Consider the following 23,535-nt stretch of genomic DNA (forward strand, 5'->3'; position numbering starts at 1 on the left):
GCCTCAACCTGTGGAAAAGACTGGTATACGATTCCCCCAGTGGAGTGAAAGTCTTTTGCTTCTATAACCTCTCATTCTTGAAGGCTTGGCCTGGTCGGAAACCCGTTCCGGGGGGATTTCTGTAGGCTCTTGGGGGTGGATATCTATTTTGTGGAGCTGGGTATGGATTTTGTGGAGCCGGCGCACGCCATTGTGCGTGTGCCGGGGTTTGGGTATAGATGTGTGCCTGATGGACGGAAAAATGGGGATCTAGCGGTGGGTAGTATTGTTGTGGAGGGCTATATGGAGTGTGGGGGTAATTTTGGTGGTAGGGTCGGGGTTGGTTATAGTAGGGTGATGGGCCTCTAGATCTGAACCAGGCTCCGGACTCAATTGTCGCAATATCTTCTTTCTTCTTTTTCCCAAGTACACCCTAGTGCCGTTTTGGATGGCCTGGGTGGTTGCCTTGATTGCTGAATAACTCATGATCTTGTTGGACTTAAGTCCCTCCTCGACCATGCCTCCCATTTTTACAATCTTGTCGCTCTCTTTCATTGGGGGATCTACCCTTGCTGCCTGCTCCCTCCATCGGAAACCATATTCTCTGAAGCTTTCACTGTGCTTCTTCTCCAGTTTAGTCAAGGACAGTCGGTCTGGAATGATCTCAAGATTATACTGGAAGTGACAAGCGAACGCTTGTGCTAGATCATCCCATGTGTACCATCTTCCGTGATCTTGGCAGGTGTACCATTCCAATGCTGATACACTCAAACTCTGACTGAAGTAAGCCATTAACAATTCATCTTTTCCTCCGGCTCCCCTCATCTTACTGCAAAAACCTCTTAAGTGTGCTACAGGATCACCGTGCCCATTGTATAGATCAAATTTGTGCATCTTGAAACTTAGCGGCAATTGCATATTTGTAAACAGACATAGGTCCTTGTAGGCCACACTTACTTGACCTCCTAATCCTTGCATGTCCCGGAATGACTGTTCTAGGCTCTCAACTTTCCTGAACATCTCCTCATGTTCGAGATTTTGGCTGGTCTCTCAGCTTATCTCGGGAGATCAGAACGTGGATTATAGGGGTATGTTTCGGGAGCTTTGAAGGTGGGATCCTGGGGATAGTACTGGTTGTCCTGAGCTTGGAACATAGGCTCACTCGAGGATCTAAGGAGTGCAGCTGGTGGAGCAAAAACATAGGCCATCTGTTGCTTAAGTTTGAGCATCTCCTCTTTCATTTTACTGACGTCCAACTCCTCTACCTCAATACTTGTGTCGACAACCAGGATATACATGATTTCTGGTATTGGTCCTTTTGATCTGGTTGTAAGCACGTGATTTTTGCTTCACCAACAATCACTCCAAAAGAAAATAAAAATAAGTGACAAATGGTTTCAATTGTTCAAGTTTTCGTGACATGTGTTATTAGTCGTTTGTAGGACTGTCTATTTCTGCATTTAATCATTAACAAACAAAAATACAAAATATGTATGTTAGGATGATTAAACCATAATTCGGTCAGTAGAAGAAAATTCAAAAAATATATATATATGTGTACATCGTTCGTTCTAGGCTTTTAGTTAACTTACTTAAATAATTTTGTGATAATTGTGTTAAAATGTTGCATCGTTGTTTAGTTTTAATTTCATTATTTTTATTATTTATTATTTTTGTTTTGTTTTTAAAAAAAGAAAAAAGAAAAAAGAAAAAAAATGAAATTAGAAAACCAAAGAGTAAATAAAATCGGTTTGGGCCAAAAGGAGTGAAACAAAACAGGCCCAAAACCAACATTCAAATCTGGTCCAAGTCCAGGCCTGCCCAGCCACCTCCTGAAACGACACCGTTTCAGGCCAATCCATCTCAGCCGTTCCAATCAACCCAATCCAACGGTCCAGGATCACTATCCGTAAACCGTTTCAAAGCCCGACCCAAATAACCAGCCTGACCCAACCCCTCACTTAAACCAAACGACCCCGTTTAACTACCAAACGACCCCGTCTCATTTTTCACCATCAGATCCAAGCCGTTGAGATCATTTGATCTAACGGCTCAGATCCAATCCCCTACTCCGTATATAAACCTTCCCTTACACCCCACGCCCCCTATACCAACCCCACCCTTCACTCGTCCCCTTCCCTAAGCTCTGAAACCCCAAACCCTAACGCCGCCCTAGTTCCCCTTTCACCAGAAGCCGGCGGCACGAACGCCGGTGACCACCCCTTTCACACCCCTAAGGCATCCAACCACCCTGAACACGAATCCACTAACCACGAACCTCGAATCACCTCCTATCGTCTCGAATCTGGATTTGAAGATTCGAGACAAAACTCGATCTACACTAAACCTCACCATCTTTGTATCAGACACTCCCCTGACCTTCCTCGTGACCAAACCAAGCTTGGTTTGGTCCGAATCTACCCACAACTCCTTAAAAATCAGATCTGGAAATCCAGACCTTAGGACACATGCACCCGGGGAACCCGGCCAGTCTTGACAAGGGTTTGAGGTCTAATAGACCTTAATCAAGGTGTTCTCATGTGAGAACACCCTGATTAAAGTTTGTTCGGCCTCAAGGGTTCGAAGTTGAATCAGAATTTGGGTCATTTTTGATTTCAAACCTTTTTGGTAAGTTTTTCTTTCTTTTGTTTTTAGTTCTAATTAAGCTGTCAGCATGTTCTGTTGTGTTTGTTTGTTATGTTGTTATTTTTATTTCGGATTTCTTCCATCTCTGTTAAAGGCCTTTTATTTGGTCGATTGTCTTCTGTTTGTTCTGAATACACTCTGTGATAAACATGATCGTCAGTTAGATTAATCGTCAAAAGAACTAATTCATATAGGCCCAGTAATTTAACAAAAGTTGTCTGATACCCTTTAGGTCCCCGAACGTATTGTTTATATGAGCGACTGATTATTACCTGCTATAATTAGTATAGTCGACTCGATAAATGTCGTTGATTAGTTTTCTATAACTAATGAATCGAATGAGCTAATAATGCCACAGGACTAATTGAACGTTGCCACTAACTGAATGCCCCAACATTGTTTAAAATGGTTTGTTTGCATTGTGAAAAATGACTGGAAAGGTTCAGTCCAGGCAGCCTTGAATTCGAACTTTCATCAGTTCAAAACTGCCCTGATGCTGCAATAGGCAGGGCAATAATAATCAAGGTTAAGCAGGGGTATTCTGGGGTGTTAAAAAGGACAGAAAGATTAGTTTAAATGAGCTGACAAGTAGGGCACTAATTTAGGATTAAACTAATACCAATGGGGAGCAAGACATGAGAGTATGGGGCTTAAAATGAATAATAAAATGATGCCCATAACTCTTGATTAAACAAAAACCAGGCGTGGGGAATAAAGGGGCTGGCACCAAAAGATGCTTAGGCATGGGCTTTAAGGGGTATGGGCAGACTGCAAGTTGCAGATGAGGGCAGCTTAGCTGCACTTGGTCACTTTGGCTTATAAATAGGCCAGTGGAAAACTTAAAAAGGGGCTGGACTTTTAGTCTTCAGAAAAAAAGAGAGAAAAGGCTGGAATTTTAGTCTTAAAGCTGAAACTTTTAGTCTAAAGAAAGGTTTACTGAGTTCAAAGAAAGCTGAAAAACATAAGTTAGTTTCCAAATAGATTGTAACCAAACACTGCCTGAAAGTTGTATAAGAGTGCATATTGGTCAAAGCTGTCTGGGCCAAGTTCTGTTGCTTGCATTGGCTGAGTTGTTTATGGTTGTTGAACTGTTAGTTTTACTGCATTTGAACCCTCAGTTACTGCTGTTATTTCCTTACTCTTTCCTGGGATTGCTGGCTTGGTTTCGACTATCTGCTAGTCCTTGTATTCTGGGAGATATTGTTGGTTATCTGTGGCTGTGGAAAACACTTGGTTTAGTTGGTTGTTGCTGTGTGTCTGCTGCTGCTGTATTTACTGCATACTGCCCAGCTGATCATTCCTTTCTTCTTTTGTTCTCTATACCAGGTACACACCTAATACACTGTCAGATGTAATTGGAAATTGAGGATGAATACAAAAATGAGAAAACCTGAAGAATGTCTTTTATACGTAGATTGTTGCATTAAATATCATGTAATGTAGAATGATTTTTATTTTGGTTTGGATGCTGGAAGCAGCTTGCCCGCCTAGTAAATATCAATGTATGGGGATTGAATGTTAGTTGTATATGTAGGCTGTTAGATGAATATTCCTAATGCAGTAGGTTGTATCCCAGACTTAGGTTTAAATTGTGTAACATACTCTTTAATGTACGCCAGGCATGTAAACTATCCACTATTAGTATAGTTCTTTCCCCTTTTGCTAGTTTGTCACATATAAATTGATAAAGAACAAAGAATCAGTTCTAGGCCTCCACCCCAGGAAGGCCGAGCCCAAATCGAAAATCAGCTAGGCCTGTATCGGAAAAACAGGGCCCAAGTCGGGCCATCTCGCATGAGCTGGGTTTGGGCCCATAATTTGCGACTAGTTGTCCATAAATGCAGTCACGTTTTATTATTCTGTAGTAGCACTTTAAATCCGGTTTTATAATCAACTAAGGCTATTTACTGCTTTCAATTGATAGAGACAAACACGACGAGAAACATAGTTGCTATAGGATATCCCTTAAAAATAACAACGAGATGAGCCTCGATGAAAATAAACAAAACGTGCAGATGCGGGGCCCTTGTTTAAATGTATATTATCGAAGCATTTAGGTTCCAGGACGGGTTGTTTAGCAAATCTCACAACCCTCCTAAAATAACAATACGTTAGACTCTTTAGGACGCGCCTTAATAAATCTTACCTTCTTAAACTCGGGTGCACATTTATGTGACCCAAATCCAAATCTCAACGGAGTCGAAATATGTCTTTAGTCACGGGCGCATTGATTGTGGCGTGGCCCGAGATGCATTTCCATGACGTTGTAAATTCCTTTTAATAATAAATGAGACGAGCCTCGACAAACAAAAATGTAGAAGCTGCGGGGCCCTCTAAATGCATATATATTAAAAATACTTAGAATTCGGGACATGCCGTTTAGCAAATTTTACGGCCTTCCCCAAAATAACAATACGTTAGTTGCCTTAGGCGCGTCTTAATAATTTATTTTTCTTAATTCGGGTGCACATTTATGTGACCCAAATCCAAATCTCAACCGAGTCGAGATATGTCAATAACCACGGGTGCATTGATGTAACGTGGTTCGAGACATGTTTTCACGACGTTGCAAGTCCTATAAAAATAACAGTGAATGATAAAAGCGGTTAAAAGATAAAATTGGCACATAAGTTCACGTTTGTATAAAATCAGATAATCAAGCCAAATATAACAGTTGAGCGACCGTGCTAGAACCACGGAACTCGGGAATGCCTAACACCTTCTCCCGGGTTAACAGAATTCCTTATCTAGATTTCTGGTACGCAGACTGTAATATAGAGTCATTCTTTTCCTCGATTCGGGATTAAAATTGGTGACTTGGGACACCCTAAATCTCCCAAGTGGCGACTCTGAAATAAATAAACCAATCCCCTTTCGATTGTCCTTTAATTGGAAAAAACTCCCTTGCGCCCCATCGGGCGCGGAAAAAGGAGGTGTGACAGCTCTGGCGACTCTGCTGGGGATCAGAAAACCCAGAACCACTGGTTCAGGGTTAAGAATTCGAGCTTAGAGTAATTGTTATTATTTGGCTTTATTTATTATCTGATTATTACATGTTTTGAGCCTAATGTGCTAAATGCTGCTTTTACCGCTTTGATATTATTTGAACTGTATATAAACTGTGCCGAAACCTTTCTCTTCTTACCTCCGGGGATGTGCTTACTGGTTGAGACTCCCTATTCTGTTAGTGTCATACCCTAAATAAAAGAGGCTCGGAAAGTTTCTAAGCCGGCTGGCCTTTTGGTTCCCGGAAAGGAGCTCCTTCCTCAACTCGAGTTGTCCGCTCGGGTACACTGTCTAGAACACCGACCCAGGTTTTGAACATAGAATAACGTGACTTCATGCCGGATCCCTAGTAGGAACGCTTATTTGCATCATGTTGCATATGACTTAGGGGACTCAACACAGGGGTTGGGTCCGTCTAGGACTAGCAACCTGATATGAAAAGACCATTCTGATGCATCCTATTGTTGTCCGTGCATTTATTTGTCTCATGCCCGCATGCTGACCGGTGTTTGAATATTTGGAATATTGTGAAAAAAAAGAGTGAAATAACGGTTAGGAATTGATTGTTTATTGTTGGAAAAAAAAAAAAAAAAACAAATACTGTCAAAACTCTGCCAAAATTTTGAAAAAAAAGTCGTTGTTCTGTTTTTCAAAAAAAAATAAAAAAATAAAAATAAAATATCAATAGAAATATAGAGTTTGTCTTGTTTTTAAAATGGTTTTTTATGAAAATGATAATAAAAAGAGTCTTGTGTTGTCTTTACTTTTATTATTTGTTGCAAATATATGTGTATATATATATATATATATATGAAAAATTCAAAAGTTTTGCTTTACTTCAAAATGTATATATATCTTTATTTGTGGCAAAAGTATTTGTCTTGCTAAAGGTCTAGAAAAGTCCTTTCAGGCTCCCAGTTTTCGAAACAAAAATCCAAAATATTTTCCGTTATTGACTTCTTTAGAAAGTTTTTATATATATATATACGAAAATTCAAAATTCACAAAAAATCGCATATATTTTTGTTTTTATCAGGATAAGTGTCGTTTGTTAAAATCTTATTAATAAATGTGCAGAATGAGCACGATTCCGAATGAACCCTTTTCAATCATGAATAAAATCCCCCTCCAATTGCGGCTCTGGTGGAATGATTTGGGCAAAGAAGGGCATGACGAAATCAAGAAGTATCTGAAAGGCCTCACGAGTTTGTTGGATATCAGGCCACGAGGAGATATCATAAGGGCACTAGTCCCCCACTGGGATCCTGCGCACAATGTCTTCCGTTTCTCAGATTTTGAACTTACCCCAACTTTAGAAGAAATAGCAGGGTATATCGGCAGCGCTGAGACTCCTTTGAGGCACAAATATCTGATTGCTCCAAGAGCTGTAGCAATACACCGGTTCCTGGACTCTTTAAAGATAGTCAGAACAATTCATAACCCTGACTTGGCAAAAGGTTTTTGCAGCATGAGTTTCGTATATCAAAGATATGGTCACATAGGAGGATTCGACAAGCCAGAAAACCAGTTGTGCAGCAAAGGTAATCGCCAAAAGTGGGAAGAACATAGACGGATTGCTTTCATGATAACTTTTCTAGGACTACTAGTATTCCCAAGAAAAGATGGGAATATTGACATAAAGATAGCAGGGGTCGTCAGTACGTTGCTCACACAGAGTGATAGTACGTTGGCACCCATGATAGTATCTGATATATTCCGGGCACTCACTTCTTGCAAAGCCGGAGGAAGCTTTTTCGAGGGTTGCAATTTGTTGTTGCAAATGTGGATGACCGAACACCTATGTCACCGAGCCCAGTTTCTGAGCCATGGATCCGCTGGAAAGACCTGCATAGAGGAGTTCTATACCAGAGTTGATGAAACCTACCTACCAGAAGGGGTCACAGCATGGACCTCATATTTCCATACCCTCAACGCTAGTCAAATACAGTGGGCGCTAGGGTGGTTACCGATCGACGAAGTCATATACATGCCAGCAGCCAGGCCCCATTTTCTCTTAATGGGACTTAAAAGTATTCAACCATACGCGCCGCATCGGGTTTTAAGGCAACTTGGGAGGTATCAGATAGTGCCGAAAGATGAGGATCTGAGCATCCAGGTAATCGAGATCAGTCCCGACGGCCAGTTTCCTGAAGCAAGGGTTCGTCAAATTTGGAGCCAATGTCAATACTTAGAAGCAAATACTTGTGTAATGAATCGGGCAAAAGGGGAAGTTTCGCCCGGGTATCAGGCCTGGTACAAAGGGGAGACATCATCTGGAAGACCGACCAAAAGACCTCACCTGCAAGAATTTGCCAAATCTTCACAAGAACAGTGGGGCTGGTTGGCCAAAGAGCAGGAATATCTTGTCAAAGCAGGCAAACTGAAGCAACAAGTTCAGGATATGAGATTTGAGTGCCAATTACAGTCTGCCGCCCACGAGGGAGAAAAGAGCAGGTTAATCAGAGAAGGCGAGATCCTCAAAGCTCAGATCCGGAGAATGAAAAAAGAGGCTAATAGCCAGCTGAGAAGCCGGGCAGATAAAAGATTGATAGCAGGGTTAAAGGATCAGATTGCGGAATGCCGGGAAGATTTGGAAAAAGCCAGGGACAGCACAGCAAAATTGCGAACCAAGTGGGCAAAGGGTGCGATAGCTCGGAGGCAGCGCCTGCAACGAGTCATAAGGGATTATGAACTGAGCATCGGGACATTAAGGGAAACGAATGCCTCTCTTCAAGAGAGGATCTTCAAGCAAACACGAGATGCCCAAGCCGACAGAAGGCAATGTTACGAGGCAATGACCAGAATGGAAAGGCAGATGGAGATGTTCCAAGACCGGCTTGCCAGCAATGCACAAACACTAGGATTGAAGAACCGACAGGATAAGGCAGTTGTTCGCGGAAAGGGACAACATTCGGGGAAAGATCGACGAGATCGGGCATTACATCTACATGAGATGCCTGGCATGCGAGCAAAAGCCTCGAAAGACCCTCCTTGTTTCCATCATGGGTTGCGTCCACCGAATCATGAATGAGCTGAAAAACCTGCAGAGGGACCTCACACCTAGGGCCGCGGAAAGGCCGAATGATGCCTCGCGGGTCCCTAAGTTGGAAAATTAATCTTTGGTTGAGTCCTGTTTATTTGGCTTTGTCGCTTTTCCATATGTTGTTTTCCTTTCTTTTAGTCAAAACGGGTTAAGAACTGTGGAGTCTGTACTATTGCTATCCCTTGCTTGAAGTAATTTGTAATAGCAAAATTTTGGGAATGAATTTAATGATTTCACAAGAATTGTGCGTTTCTTTACTTTAAGGCAGAACTACGCCTGGTCTGATTCACGCGGGGACGTGATACGTAGGCAATCCCCATAAGATTCGACCGCTTTTAATAAATAAAGAAAAGAAAATGTAAATAAAATAAAACGCAGAGTTTCGCAAAATACTTTAAAAGAGACGAATGAACAAGCCGGGATGACGCATGTGGTTTGAAGCAAAGCATGTAGAAACGGTTAACTGCCTAGGTGCATTGCATCCTCTATGTGTTATGATCAAATCTGTTAAGCTCTAACACTAACAAAGTTTGTTGTTGTCTGATACCAGACAGTTAGTTGTTAAAGAATTCTGGCAACACATTCATACCAAACCAGATCCAAAGGACCGGTAGCAACAAGCATGACTACTTCAGAGAATAGTAATGAGGAAGAAAGGCCGATGAGCCAGTTGCTAAAAGAAGCAATGGAAAAGATTGAAAGGATGGGACTAGAGATGCATGCAATGCAGCTAGCCCTGGCCAAAACACAAAAGAGCCCTGAGACACTGGGACACATGCCGGAATACCCTCACTCTGGCCCTTCCACAAGCCGCCCAAATCCCCCTCTATCATCAAGAAAGAAGCCCTCACGATTCCCAAGCTCCACCACCCCATCAACCTCTCCCAACACCCAACATTCCCATTTTTGTGGGACCTACATCAGCCCCTTTGCAGCGAACGACTAGTGAGCCATTGTTTCAGGCTCACGATACCCAATACTATCCCCCTGAGCCTACATTCCATGCACCCGAACCACAGGCTTACAATCCCCATTTGGAAGTACCGGCAGAGGTTGAGAAGCCGGTTAAGGCCCCTGAACAGGATGAAGTGTTGAGAAAGTTCAAAAGCCTGGAGCAATCCTTCAGGAACTTGCACGGGCTGGGCAATCAAGTCAGCGTGGCATACAAAGATCTGTGCCCTTTCCCAGATGTCCAACTCCCGGCTGGGTTCAAGATGCCCAAGTTTGATTTATATGAAGGGCACGGTGATCCCATGGCACATTTGCGGGGATTCTGTAGCAAAATGAGAGGGGCAGGAGGCAAGGATGAGCTTTTGATAGCTTATTTCGGCCAAAGTCTGAGCGGATCTGCACTGGAATGGTATACCAGGCAGGATTTCAGCAGGTGGTACACGTGGGATGATCTGGCACAGGCTTTTGCAGGTCATTTCCAGTACAATCTAGAGATAGTCCCTGACCGTCTCACGTTATTGAGAACTGGGAAGAAACCCGGGGAAAGTTTTCGCGAGTTCGGGTTCCGCTGGAGAGAACAAGCAGCTAGGGTCGATCCTCCCATGAGAGAGGGAGAGATGGTAGACTATTTTTTGCAGACATTGGATCCAACCTACTTTGGTCACTTGGTGACAACGGTTGGAAAATCTTTCAACGAGGTGGTCAAAATAGGGGTCATGATAGAAGAAGGTTTGAGGTCGGACAAGATCTTAAACTATTCGGCACTTAAGGCCACAACCCAGGCTATTCAAAGCGGCACGGGAGGTGCGCTAAGAAGAAAGAAAGAAGAGGTTGCCACGATCGAGGCAGGCAGTTGGTCCAGGGCTGGCAGGCCGCACTACAACCAACCCAGGCCTCACAGGTCAAATTACCCATACAACCCACCACAAAATTTCTATCCACCTCGAGAACCACATTGTTCCGTACACCAAGCCCAGGTATACACTCAGCCTCCGGTTCGCCCACAATGGCGCGCACCGGCTCCCCAGAACATATATGCACCACCACAAAACACCTACCCTCCACCAAGGGCATATAGAAACCCTTCAGGGGCAGGTTTCCGGGGAAATCCAGATGCTAGGAATGACAGGTTGCGGAAGCAAAGAACCTTCACCGAACTGGGAGAAACCTACACCGCTGTGTTCCACAAGCTGCGGCAATTGGGTTTGGTTAGTCCTGTCCATACTCGGGAACCAAATCCCCCGCCTCAGAATTTGGATCGTTCAATCAGTTGTGAATACTGTTCAGGGATGCTCGGGCACGATACCGAGAAGTGCTGGAAGTTAAGGCATGCCATACAGGATCTTATTGACACCAATAAGATCGAGGTCCAGACACCGGAGGCTCCTAACATCAACCAAAACCCACTGCCAGCGCACCACGAAACTCACATGATTGAGTTGGTGTGTGAGGGAGGAGAATTAAGAAAACCCTCACAAACAGTGATGATGATCCAAGCTGCCCCAAAAGAAGTCTTAACCAGTGGAGGAACAAATGTACAGTCGCAGGGAGAAGGCGTCAAGCCGGTAGTAATATGGGGGAAGAGCCCGTCCGTCATAGCAAGCAAACCCGAGCCAAGCAAGTTGGTAATACCAGGGATCCTGCCCACACCGGCAGTCATGTTGAAAGGGGTATGTAGAGAACGGGTGACCATAAAGCCGGTGGTCCAACTGCCGATGATTGACAGCAGGGCTGTGCCCTGGAAATATGAAAAGGCAGTGGTGACGTACCAAGGAAAACAGGTGGAAGAAGTCAGTTGTGAAGCGCAAGGGCTGACTCGATCAGGTCGATGTTTTGCCCCGGTGGAGTTAAGAAAAACCAACCCAGTGGCAACCAAGAAGCCAGTGTCAGAAGAAGAGGCTGAAGAATTCCTGAGGAAGATGAAAGTGCAAGACTATTCTGTGGTTGAGCAGCTGAGAAAAACGCCTGCCCAGATCTCACTATTGTCATTACTCCTCCATTCCGAGGAACATCGTCGGGCCCTGTTAAAGATATTGAACGAGGCCCATGTACCCAGTGAGATTTCTGTAAACCACCTGGAAACCATCGCCAGCAAGATTTTCGAGGTGAACAGGGTAACATTCTCAGATGATGACCTGCCGGTGGAAGGTACGGAGCATAACAAAGCTCTATACCTAGCTGTCAAATGTGAAGACTCGGTGGTAACTCGAGTATTGGTGGATAACGGCTCAAGCGCCAATATTTGTCCATTATCCACCCTGGACCAGTTAAAGATTGACCGTGGAAGAATCCGGGAGAATAGCATCTGTGTCCGGGGGTTTGACGGAAACGGAACCGCCACTGTGGGGGATGTTGTACTTGAACTAACCATTGGCCCGGTCCTGTTTACCATGGAATTCCAGGTGTTGGACGCCACGGTATCTTACAACTTGCTGTTAGGACGACCTTGGATTCATGCAGCTAAAGCGGTGCCTTCCACCCTACATCAGACAGTGAAGTTCGAGTGGGAAAGACAAGAGGTCGTGTTGCACGGCGAGGATACAACATGCACCATGGGCGGAACCATTGTGCCTTTCATAGAGACCACTGATGACAAGGGTCCCTGGGTCTACCAGATTCTCGATACAGGGTCGGCCAACAAAATTTCTGAAGGAGAAATCATCCCGCACCCTAGGGTGACTGCCGCAACAGTCATGATGGTATCAGAAATGCTGGGTAATGGGTTTGTGCCGGGAAAAGGCCTGGGAGTTGAACTTCAAGGGATAGTCCAACCTGTCTCCCTTCCTAAGAATCTGGAAACTTTCGGGTTGGGGTTCAAACCAACCGCAGCAGACAGGAAGCAAGCGCGAAAAATGAAGAAGAGAGTCTGGTCTCTGCCTAAACCAGTGCCACGCCTCTCAAGGTCTTTTGTTAAAGCTAGTGCCAAGGGGTCAGCGATCCCAAAGATTCGAGGACCTTTGATCGGCATAAGTGAAGACCTGAATCAGAGTTTTGAGAGACTATTCGCGGATGTCAGTATGGTGGAAGCTGGAGAGGGTTCCAGCAGAGCAGAGATACAATTCGTGGGGCCTGAGGCCAAGACCAACAATTGGACGGTTACTCCTCTTCCTGTCCGAGGGGAGTCTTGGTAGTAGGCTTTGATTAATGTTTTGTTTGTTTGTTTGTTTGATCGGATTATTCAAGGGTGTAATCCCAATTTTACTTTCGTTTTGTAAAAGTGTGAACCCTTTTTATCCTGCAAATTTAATAAAGTTCTTTTCTTTTGTCCCATTTTAATTTCTTGTTTTGTTCTTTTTCTTTCTGAACAGTTCTCTTTTTACTGGTCCTAATGACATGGCATGCACAGCGGATCTTCGACCTAGTCTAATAAATCAATCTGAATCTGACTCAATGATGCAAGAGGTCGTTTGTGATAATGAATCCGAATGTGACGAAGGGGAAGCCTTCGAAGAAATAAACCGAGAACTGTGCCAATTTGAAGAGAAACCCAAGCCTAACCTAAATGACACTGAGGCTGTGAACCTAGGAGACGCTGATAACATCCAAGAGACCAAAATTAGCATCCACATTGAGCCGAATGTCAAAGCAGAATTGATCGAAACTCTCAGGGAATTCAAAGATGTTTTTGCATGGTCATATGATGATATGCCTGGATTGAGCACCAATTTAGTGGTTCACAAACTACCCACTGACCCGGCATACCCTCCGGTCAAGCAAAAACTAAGGAAATTTAAAACAGAAATGAGTGTAAAAATCAAAGAAGAAGTGATCAAGCAGTTGCAATCGAAGGTCATTCGGGTCACTCGATATCCCGAGTGGCTGGCCAATGTGGTACCAGTCCCAAAGAAGGATGGAAAAATCAGGGTGTGCGTCGACTACCGCAACCTCAACAAAGCAAGTCCCAAGGACAATTTCCCGTTACCCAACATTCATATCCTGATCGATAATTGCGCTGGGCGCGAGATCGGATCCTTTGTGGATTGCTATGCGGGTTATCATCAGATCCTAATGGACGAAGAGGATGCTGAGAAGACAGCGTTTATTACGCCATGGGGAACCTACTGCTATCGGGTAATGCCGTTCGGGTTAAAGAACGCCGGGGCAACGTACATGCGAGCAATGACTGCTGTGTTTCATGACATGATACACAAAGAAATAGAGGTGTACGTCGATGATGTGATCATCAAATCTTGGCGTCAGGAGGACCATGTGGCAGACCTAAGGAGATTTTTCCAAAGACTCCGGAGGTATGATATCAAGCTTAACCCGGCCAAATGCGCATTCGGGGTTCCATCAGGAAAGTTGCTAGGATTCATCGTCAGTCGACGGGGGATTGAGTTAGACCCATCCAAAATTGAATCCATCCGAGACTTGCCACCGCCAAGGAACAAAACAGAGGTAATGAGTTTGCTGGGTAGACTCAATTACATCAGCAGGTTCATCGCTCAACTCACAGCAACTTGTGAGCCCATATTTCGGCTACTGAGAAAGGATGCTGCAGTAGGTTGGACGGCAGAGTGTCAGGAGGCTTTCGACCAAATCAAAGGGTATCTGTCTAATCCACCCGTATTGGTCCCGCCTAAGCCCGGGAAGCCCCTAATTCTTTACCTGACGGTCTTGGAAAATTCATTTGGTTGTGTATTGGGGCAACATGACGACACAGGAAGGAAGGAGCAGGCCATCTACTATCTTAGCAAGAAATTCACAGTGCATGAGGTCAAGTACACTCAACTCGAGAAAACGTGCTGCGCCCTAACTTGGGTAGCTCAGAAGTTGAAGCACTACCTGTCTTCATATACTACTTATCTCATATCCCGCTTGGACCCATTGAAGTATATCTTTCAGAAACCTATGCCCACGGGAAGGTTGGCAAAATGGCAAATTCTGCTCACAGAGTTTGATATCATCTATGTGACGAGGACGGCCATGAAAGCCCAGGCGCTGGCAGACCATTTGGCCGAGAATCCCGTTGATGAAAAATACGAGCCCTTAAGAACGTATTTTCCTGACGAAGAGGTGATGCATACGAATGAGTTGGAATTACCCGAGGAACCAGGTTGGAAGCTTTTCTTCGATGGAGCTGCAAACGCAAAAGGGGTTGGAATAGGAGCAGTACTCATTTCTGAAACAGGACGGCATTATCCTGTTACGGCTCAACTGCGCTTCTATTGCACCAACAATATGGCCGAATATGAGGCTTGCATTCTGGGTCTGCGCTTGGCTGCTGACATGGATGTCCAAGACGTCTTGGTCTTGGGAGACTCGGACCTCTTGGTACATCAAATTCAGGGTGAATGGGAAACACGAGATCTAAAGCTCATACCATACCGACAATGCTTGCATGATCTGAGCAAGCAATTTCGATCGGTAAAGTTCAAACACATCCCGAGAGTTCACAATGAGGTTGCGGATGCCTTAGCCACCTTAGCATCAATGCTGCACCACCCTGACAAAATGTATGTTGACCCTCTACACATCCAGGTCCGTGATCAGCACGCCTACTGCAATGCCATAGAAGAAGAAGCAGATGGCGAACCCTGGTTTCATGATATCAAGGAATACCTCAGGATGGGGATATATCCGGAACATGCCTCTGGGGACCAAAAAAGAGCCCTTCGGCGTTTGTCGAATGGTTTCTTCCTCAGTGGAGGAGTATTGTACAAAAGAACCCCGGATTTGGGATTGTTGAGATGCATAGATGCCGGGCAGGCAACGACGGTTATGGCGGAAGTACATGCCGGAGTTTGTGGGCCGCACATGAGCGGATATGTATTGGCAAGAAAGATCCTTCGAACAGGGTGTTATTGGCTAACCATGGAACACGACTGTATCACTTTCGTAAGGAAATGCCATCAGTGCCAGATACATGGAGATTTGATTCATTCTCCGCCAACAGAGTTACATACGATGTCAGCACCCTGGCCGTTTGTAGCATGGGGCATGGATGTCATTGGGCCCATCGAGCCAGCAGCGTCCAACGGTCATAGGTTCATTCTAGTGACCATTGATTACTTCACCAAATGGGTTGAGGCTAAAACCTTCAAATCAGTAACCAAGAAGGCAGTGGTGGACTTTGTTCACTCCCATATCATCTGCAGATTTGGGATCCCAAAAGTGATCATCACGGATAACGGTGCGAATCTTAATAGCAGCTTGATGAGAGAGGTATGCCAACAATTCAAGATTACACACCGCAATTCCACCCCATATCGTCCTAAGGCAAATGGAGCAGTCGAAGCAGCCAATAAGAATATCAAGAAGATACTGCGAAAAATGGTGGAAGGGTCCAGACAGTGGCACGAGAAATTACCCTTTGCTTTGTTGGGTTACCGCACTACCGTCCGGACTTCCATAGGCACAACTCCTTATTTGTTGGTGTATGGAACTGAGGCCGTGATACCAGCGGAGGTCGAAATTCCGTCCCTCCGAATTGTCGCTGAAGCCGGAATTGATGATGATGAATGGATCAAAGCTCGCTTGGAACAGTTGAGCCTGATAGATGAGAAAAGATTGGCAGCAGTGTGCCATGGTCAGCTGTACCAGAAGAGAATGGCAAGAGCGTATAATAAAAAGGTGCGCCCCAGGAAGTTTGAAGTAGGGCAGCAGGTATTGAAGAAGATCCTCCCACATCAGGTCGAGGCAAAAGGCAAATTCGCCCCAAATTGGCAAGGGCCTTATATCGTGACCAGAGTCTTGGCCAATGGTGCTTTGTGTTTGACAGATGTCGAGGGAAGATGTGTCGACATGGCTATCAATTCAGATGCAGTCAAGAGATATTATGCGTAATTTCTTTAAATTATGGCAATTTTGGTTTATTTGTTTGTATTTGGCATTTGTTGAATAATGAGATGACGGAGGCAATTCTTTCTTCTATCCAAACACTTTTAACCCTCGCTTCCCCCTTTGAGCCTTAAGCAAATTCTTTCAATACCCCTCTTTTGGAATCACTAATGGGAAAGATACGAAAAAAGAAAAAAGAAAAGAAAAGAAAGGAAAAGAAAAGAAAAAGAAAAAGAAAATGAAAAGAAAGAAAAGAAAAATCAAGGAATATAAAACCGTGGGAACTACGTTTGACCTAATTCCTCAAAGAGGATACATAGGCGCCTCACGGCTCGGTCATAGTATGCATCATAGCGAATATAGGATGCATAATGTACATAGTGTGCACAATATAGCACAATGTGCGTAACGCACGTAACTCAACATAAGCGTAAAAAATAAATTCCCCAAGCAAGAAAACCGGGGCAGAGGTTATGTTTTAAATTCCAACAAAGGTCTGATTCCAAAAGTTGTAGCACATCACCCTTCAAGTTGTTTTCATTTTTATAGCCCTTCTTCAATCCCACACCAAAACCAACATCAACATCCAAAAGACCTCCCGATCAATGTTCGAGAGATGCCAAATCCGGCAAATAAGACCGAGAATAATACACTGATCCCCAGCAAAGAAGAGGATCGTGAGACTGAGAATGAATTGATAGTCAAAGGAATCTCCAGAAGAGAGGGTCGTATCTACAACGCCCCGATTCATCGAAAGAAATAAAATGAGAGAGTCTTATCGGTGAAAACCTTCACAGGCACCGAGAGGCGATGTAAGACGAGGGATATGAAATGAGAGAGTCTTATTGGTGAAAACCTTCACAGGCACCATAAGGCGCCGGGAGATGAGAGAAAAGAGAGAGTCTCATTAGTGAAAACCCCTCGAAGGGCACTATGAGGCGACAAGACAGATCAGCAAAGCTACCACATTCGAAACGAAATGAACACTCCTTTATCATCCCCAGCAAGTCAAACCATCGAGCAGATCAATTGATACAAATAGACTGGGTCGGAATCTATGGTGCACGCCATGATCACGGGGACCAGTTGTGTCCTCCAGATAAGTTCTTTTGATTGTCTCCTCCCACAAAAATATTGGTTCAGAAAGATTTTCTCCTTTCCATATCTTTTATTTCTTTTCCTAAAACGTGTCTTGAAAAGATTTTTCAAAGCTTACTACCAGGAACCGAAGGGGAATTCATCCAATGCAGGATAATACAAACAGTTTTAAAGGCCGATCCCAGGCAATGCAGGGATTGTGCCCGGAAATTTTGGGAGAAGTAAGCTCCAAAAGGGAGTGGTTTCGGGAGTTAGAAGCAGACTCCCACATCATGTGTTTAAAGAGAAAGCAGAAAAGGGGATAAATTGAAAACCAATCCCCAGCAGGCTAGAGACCCCCAACAGGCAACTTTACCCGCCAACCAATTATGGGAACAAAGAGCAAGGAAAGGGGACGAAAGGAAAATCATCCGCCAGAAGGGCACCTTCTACCACCACGATGAAAACTAATTAAATCCTTTTGTCTGCTGCAGGAAAACAAAGGATTGATGATGACAGCGAGATGCAACGCCAGGGAAGTCACCAAAAACCGGGGCAGAAAATTTTCTGCCAATTTTCGAAATTTTCTCGGAAGAACGGGGAAGCAATTTTAATACATTTAAGTTCTAGGTCGCCCACCAGTATAATGCGGGAATACATTTAAGTTCTAGGTCGCCCACCAGTATAATGCGGGAATACATTTAAGTTCTAGGTCGCCCACCAGTATAATGCGGGAATACATTCAAGTTCTAGGTCGCCCACCAGTATAATGCGGGAATACATTTAAGTTCTAGGTCGCCCACCAGTATAATGCGGGAATACTTTTAAGTTCTAGGTCGCCCACCAGTATAATGCGGGAATACATTTAAGTTCTAGGTCGCCCACCAGTATAATGCGGGAATACATTTAAGTTCTAGGTCGCCCACCAGTATAATGCGGGAATACTTTTAAGTTCTAGGTCGCCCACCAGTATAATGCGGGAATACATTTAAGTTCTAGGTCGCCCACCAGTATAATGCGGGAATACATTTTAAGTTCTAGGTCGCCCACCAGTATAATGCGGGAATACATTTAAGTTCTAGGTCGCCCACCAGTATAATGCGGGAATACATTTAAGTTCTAGGTCGCCCCCAGTATAATGCGGGAATACATTTAAGTTCTAGGTCGCCCACCAGTATAATGCGGGAATACATTTAAGTTCTAGGTCGCCCACCAGTATAATGCGGGAATACATTTAAGTTCTAGGTCGCCCACCAGTATAATGCGGGAATACATTTAAGTTCTAGGTCGCCCACCAGTATAATGCGAGAATACATTTAAGTTCTAGGTCGCCCACCAGTATAATGCCGGAATACTTTTAAGTTCTAGGTCGCCCACCAGTATAATGCGGGAATACTTTTAAGTTCTAGGTCGCCCACCAGTATAATGCGGGAATACATTTAAGTTCTAGGTCGCCCACCAGTATAATGCGGGAATACTTTTAAGTTCTAGGTCGCCCACCAGTATAATGCGGGAATACTTTTAAGTTCTAGGTCGCCCACCAGTATAATGCGGGAATACATTTAAGTTCTAGGTCGCCCACCAGTATAATGCGGGAATACATTTAAGTTCTAGGTCGCCCACCAGTATAATGCGGGAATACATTTAAGTTCTAGGTCGCCCACCAGTATAATGCGGGAATACATTTAAGTTCTAGGTCGCCCACCAGTATAATGCGGGAATACATTTAAGTTCTAGGTCGCCCACCAGTATAATGCGGGAATACTTTTAAGTTCTAGGTCGCCCACCAGTATAATGCGGGAATACTTTTAAGTTCTAGGTCGCCCACCAGTATAATGCGGGAATACATTTAAGTTCTAGGTCGCCCACCAGTATAATGCGGGAATACATTTAAGTTCTAGGTCGCCCACCAGTATAATGCGGGAATACATTTAAGTTCTAGGTCGCCCACCAGTATAATGCGGGAATACATTTATGTTCTAGGTCGCCCACCAGTATAATGCGGGAATACCCTTTAGCTCTAGATTTTGGAATCAGTCACCCCACCCGAAAACGGAAGGGTACAACAGAGAGCCCCAAACGGGAAACAATAAAATCCCAGCACCAAGAAGCAGACAACTGCAGAGGCAAGCGCACAATTCAAAAGGAAAAAGGAACGCGTCTCAAAAGAAGCAGTTTGGGAACGTTGTAGCGTGCCCAATATAACAATTCTGATGGAAAGCCATACCACTGAAGAAACCATTGGAAGGTTTAAAGAAGAAAGCCATGTCCCCAGCAGATCAAGCAAAGTGATAAAAACTGGCGCTCAAACGTCAGCGAAGGACCAGCGTCATCTCCCAAAGTCACAAGACAAAGGCATCGGAGGAAAGCATTAGCCGACAAGAAAGCAAGGCAACAAGAACAAGTTGAAGATGGATGAGATTTCATGATCCTCAGTTTAGCTTAGCTTCTTGTTTTCCTTTTAGAGCAATGTAATAGGGAGATCGTTTGAGCAGTGGCATCCTACAGCAGCATACAACAGCGCACAACAACAGCAAACACTACAGTCACACGGTAGTCCCAGCTACCAAAATTTCCCGAACTACATTGACCTGATTCCTGTTCAGCCCAGGATATGTAGGAAACCTCTGAAGCAAAGGTTCGGTCAAATCTTTTTCAAAAAATGCTTCACACGGAGTATTCGGACGGGCAAAAATCGCTTGCTTTATCTTTGCGCGAAAACCCTTCGTGTCTTCGTGCAAAGAGGGGCAGCTGTAAGCACGTGATTTTTGCTTCACCAACAATCACTCCAAAAGAAAATAAAAATAAGTGACAAATGGTTTCAATTGTTCAAGTTTTCGTGACATGTGTTATTAGTCGTTTGTAGGACTGTCTATTTCTGCATTTAATCATTAACAGACAAAAATACAAAATATGTATGTTAGGATGATTAAACCATAATTCGGTCAGTAGAAGAAAATTCAAAAAATATATATATATGTGTGCATCGTTCGTTCTAGGCTTTTAGTTAACTTACTTAAATAATTTTGTGATAATTGTGTTAAAATGTTGCATCGTTGTTTAGTTTTAATTTCATTATTTTTATTATTTATTATTTTTGTTTTGTTTTTTAAAAAAAAAAAAAAAAAAAAAATGAAATTAGAAAACCAAAGAGTAAATGAAATCGGTTTGGGCCAAAAGGAGTGAAACAAAACAGGCCCAAAACCAACATTCAAATCCGGTCCAAGTCCAGGCCTGCCCAGCCACCTCCTGAAACGACACCATTTCAGGCCAATCCATCTCAGCCGTTCCAATCAACCCAATCCAACGGTCCAGGATCACTATCCGTAAACCGTTTCAAAGCCCGACCCAAATAACCAGCCTGACCCAACCCCTCACTTAAACCAAACGACCCCGTTTAACTACCAAACGACCCCGTCTCATTTTTCACCATCAGATCCAAGCCGTTGAGATCATTTGATCTAACGGCTCAGATCCAATCCCCTACTCCGTATATAAACCTTCCCTTATACCCCACGCCCCCTATACCAACCCCACCCTTCACTCGTCCCCTTCCCTAAGCTCTGAAACCCCAAACCCTAACGCCGCCCTAGTTCCCCTTTCACCAGAAGCCGGCGGCACGAACGCCGGTGACCACCCCCTTCACACCCCTAAGGCATCCAACCACCCTGAACACGAATCCACTAACCACGAACCTCGAATCACCTCCTATCGTCTCGAATCTGGATTTGAAGATTCGAGACAAAACTCGATCTACACTAAACCTTACCATCTTTGTATCAGACACTCCCCTGACCTTCCTCGTGACCAAACCAAGCTTGGTTTGGTCCGAATCTACCCACAACCCCTTAAAAATCAGATCTGGAAATCCAGACCTTAGGACACATGCACCCGGGGAACCCGGCCAGTCTTGACAAGGGTTTGAGGTCTAATAGACCTTAATCAAGGTGTTCTCATGTGAGAACACCCTGATTAAAGTTTGTTCGGCCTCAAGGGTTCGAAGTTGAATCAGAATTTGGGTCATTTTTGATTTCAAACCTTTTTGGTAAGTTTTTCTTTCTTTTGTTTTAGTTCTAATTAAGCTGTCAGCATGTTCTGTTGTGTTTGTTTGTTATGTTGTTATTTTTATTTCGGATTTCTTCCATCTCTGTTAAAGGCCTTTTATTTGGTCGATTGTCTTCTGTTTGTTCTGAATACACTCTGTGATAAACATGATCGTCAGTTAGATTAATCGTCAAAAGAACTAATTCATATAGGCCCAGTAATTTAACAAAAGTTGTCTGATACCCTTTAGGTCCCCGAACGTATTGTTTATATGAGCGACTGATTATTACCTGCTATAATTAGTATAGTCGACTCGATAAATGTCGTTGATTAGTTTTCTATAACTAATGAATCGAATGAGCTAATAATGCCACAGGACTAATTGAACGTTGCCACTAACTGAATGCCCCAACATTGTTTAAAATGGTTTGTTTGCATTGTGAAAAATGACTGGAAAGGTTCAGTCCAGGCAGCCTTGAATTCGAACTTTCATCAGTTCAAAACTGCCCTGATGCTGCAATAGGCAGGGCAGTAATAATCAAGGTTAAGCAGGGGTATTCTGGGGTGTTAAAAAGGACAGAAAGATTAGTTTAAATGAGCTGACAAGTAGGGTACTAATTTAGGATTAAACTAATACCAATGGGGAGCAAGACATGAGAGTATGGGGCTTAAAATGAATAATAAAATGATGCCCATAACTCTTGATTAAACAAAAACCAGGCGTGGGGAATAAAGGTGCTGACACCAAAAGATGCTTAGGCATGGGCTTTAAGGGGTATGGGCAGACTGCAAGTTGCAGATGAGGGCAGCTTAGCTACACTTGGTCACTTTGGCTTATAAATAGGCCAGTGGAAAACTTAAAAAGGGGCTGGACTTTTAGTCTTCAGAAAAAAAGAGAGAAAAGGCTGGAATTTTAGTCTTAAAGCTGAAACTTTTAGTCTAAAGAAAGGTTTACTGAGTTCAAAGAAAGCTGAAAAACATAAGTTAGTTTCCAAATAGATTGTAACCAAACACTGCCTGAAAGTTGTATAAGAGTGCATATTGGTCAAAGCTGTCTGGGCCAAGTTCTGTTGCTTGCATTGGCTGAGTTGTTTATGGTTGTTGAACTGTTAGTTTTACTGCATTTGAACCCTCAGTTACTGCTGTTATTTCCTTACTCTTTCCTGGGATTGCTGGCTTGGTTTCGACTATCTGCTAGTCCTTGTATTCTGGGAGATATTGTTGGTTATCTGTGGCTGTGGAAAACACTTGGTTTAGTTGGTTGTTGCTGTGTTGTTGCTGTGTGTCTGCTGCTGCTGTATTTACTGCATACTGCCCAGCTGATCATTCCTTTCTTCTTTTGTTCTCTATACCAGGTACACACCTAATACACTGTCAGATGTAATTGGAAATTGAGGATGAATACAAAAATGAGAAAACCTGAAGAATGTCTTTTATACGTAGATTGTTGCATTAAATATCATGTAATGTAGAATGATTTTTATTTTGGTTTGGATGCTGGAAGCAGCTTGCCCGCCTAGTAAATATCAATGTATGGGGATTGAATGTTAGTTGTATATGTAGGCTGTTAGATGAATATTCCTAATGCAGTAGGTTGTATCCCAGACTTAGGTTTAAATTGTGTAACATACTCTTTAATGTACGCCAGGCATGTAAACTATCCACTATTAGTATAGTTCTTTCCCCTTTTGCTAGTTTGTCACATATAAATTGATAAAGAACAAAGAATCAGTTCTAGGCCTCCACCCCAGGAAGGCCGAGCCCAAATCGAAAATCAGCTAGGCCTGTATCGGAAAAACAGGGCCCAAGTCGGGCCATCTCGCATGAGCTGGGTTTGGGCCCATAATTTGCGACTAGTTGTCCATAAATGCAGTCACGTTTTATTATTCTGTAGTAGCACTTTAAATCCGGTTTTATAATCAACTAAGGCTATTTACTGCTTTCAATTGATAGAGACAAACACGACGAGAAACATAGTTGCTATAGGATATCCCTTAAAAATAACAACG

Source organism: Nicotiana sylvestris, chromosome 6, assembly GCF_000393655.2.
Source record: "Nicotiana sylvestris chromosome 6, ASM39365v2, whole genome shotgun sequence".
Classification (NCBI taxonomy): domain Eukaryota; kingdom Viridiplantae; phylum Streptophyta; class Magnoliopsida; order Solanales; family Solanaceae; genus Nicotiana; species Nicotiana sylvestris.